Raw genomic sequence first — 2605 nt, forward strand, 5'->3', positions numbered from 1 at the left:
ATATTAACAAACTGAAGAAGAAAAACCATATGATCATTTCAATACATGCAGAAAAAGCTTTTGACAAAATTCAACTCCCACTTATGATAAAAACTCCCCAGAAAGTGGGCACAGAGGGAACCTACCACAACATAATAAAGGCCATATACGAAAAACCCACAGCAAACATCATTCACAAGGGTTAAAAACTGAAAGCATTTCCTCTAAGATCAGGAACAAGACAAGGATGTCCACTCTAGCCACTATTATGCAGCATAGTTTTGGAAGTCCTAGCCATGGCAATCAGAGAAGAAAAAGATATAAAAGGAATACAAATTGGAAAAGAAGAAGTAAAAGTGTCACTGTTTGCAGATGACATGATACTATACATAGAGAATCCTAAAGATGCTGCCAGAAAACTACGGGAGCAAATCAATGAATTTGGTAACGTAGCAGGATACGAAATTAATGCACAGAAATCTCTGGCATTCCTATACACTTATGATGAATCATCTGAAAGAGAAATTAAGGAAACACTTCCATTTACCATTGCAACAAAAAGAATAAAATACCAAAGAATAAACCTACCTAGGGAGACAAAAGACCTGTATGCAGAAAACTATAAGACAATGATGAAAGAAATTAAAGATGATACCAACAGATGGAGAGATATACCATGTTCTTGGATTGGAAGAATCAATATTGTGAAAATGACTATACTACCCAAAGCAACCTACAGATTCAGTGCAATCCCTATCAAATTACCTGTGGCATATTTTACGGAACTAGAACCAAAAATCTTAAAATCTGTATGGAGACACAAAAGACCCCGAACAGCCAAAGCAGTCTTGAGGGTAAAAAAAACGGAGCTGGGGGCTTCCCTGGTGGCGCAGTGCTTGAGAGTCCGCCTGCCGATTCAGGAGACGCGGGTTCGTGCCCCGTTTCGGGAGGATCCCACATGCCGCGGAGCGGCTGGGCCCGTGAGCCATGGCCGCTGAGCCTGCGCGTCCGGAGCCTGTGCTCCGCAAATGGGAGAGGCCACAACAGTGAGAGGCCCGCAAAAAAAAAAAAAAAAACGGAGCTGGAGGAATCAGACTCCCTGACTTCAGACTATACTACAAAGCTACAGTATTCAAGACAATATGGTACTGGTACAAAAACAGAAACATAGATCAATGGAACAGGATAGAAAGCCCAGAGATAAACCCATGCACCTATGGTCAACTAATCTATGACAAAGGAGGCAAGGATATACAATGGAGAAGAGACAGTCTCTTCAATAAGTGGTGCTGGGAAAACTGGACAGCTACATATAAAGGAATGAAATTAAAACACATCCTGACACCATACACAAAAATAAACTCAAAATGGATAGAAGACCTAAATATAAGGCCAGACACTATAAAACACATAGAGGAAAATGTCGGCAGAACACTCTTTTTTATTTATTTATTTTTTGCGGTATGCGGGCCTCTCAGTGTTGTGGCCTCTCGCATTGCGGAGCACAGGCTCCGGATGCACAGGCTCAGTGGCCATGGCTCACAGGCCTAGCTGCTCCGTGGCATGTGGGATCTTCCCGGACCGGGGCACAAACCCGTGTCCCCTGCATCGGCAGGCAGACTCTCAACCACTGCGCCACCAGGGAAGCCCCGGCAGAACACTCTTTGACATAAATCACAGAAAGATCCTTTTTGGACCACCTCTTAGAGAAATGGAAATAAAAACAAAAATAAACAAATGGGACCTAATGAAACTTCAAAGCTTTTGCACCGCAAAGGTAACCATAAACAAGAGGAAAAGACAACCCTCAGAATGGTAGAAAATATTTGCAAACGAATCAATGGACTAAGGATTAATCTCCAAAATATATAAACAGCTCATTCAGCTCAATATTAAAAAAAGAAAAAACCCACTCTAAAAATGGGCAGAAGACCTAAACAGACATTTCTCCAAAGAAGACATACAGATGGCCAAGAGGCACATGAAAAGCTGCTCAACATCACTAATTATTAGAGAAATGGAAAACAAAACTACAATGAGGTATCACCTCACACCAGTTAGAATGGGCATCATCAGAAAATCTCCAAACAACAAATGCTGGAGAGGGTGTAGAGAAAAGGGACCCCTCTTGCACTGTTGGTGGGAATGTAAATTGATACAGCCACTATGGAGAACAGTATGGAGGTTCCTTCAAAAACTAAAAATAGAATTACCATATGATCCAGCAATCCCACTACTGGGCATATACCCAGAGAAAACCATAATTCAAGAAGACACATGCAACCCAATGTTCATTGCAGCACTGTTTAACAAATACCGTATGCTAACACATATATATGGAATCTAAGGGAAAAAAAGGTCATGAAGAACTTAGGGTTAAGACGGGAATAAAGACACAGACCTACTAGAGCATGGACTTGAGGTTACTAGTTGGGGGAAGGGTAAGCTGTGACAAAGTGAGAGAGTGGCATGGACATATATACACTCCCAAACTTAAAATAGATAGCTAGTGGGAAGCAGCCGCATAGCACAAGGGAGATCAGCTTGGTGGTTTGTGACCACCTAGAGGGGTGGGATAGGGAGGGTGGGAGGGAGGGAGACACAAGAGGGAAGAGATATGGGAACA

Source organism: Lipotes vexillifer, unplaced genomic scaffold, assembly GCF_000442215.2.
Source record: "Lipotes vexillifer unplaced genomic scaffold, Lipotes_vexillifer_v1.1 scaffold467, whole genome shotgun sequence".
Classification (NCBI taxonomy): Eukaryota; Metazoa; Chordata; class Mammalia; order Artiodactyla; family Lipotidae; genus Lipotes; species Lipotes vexillifer.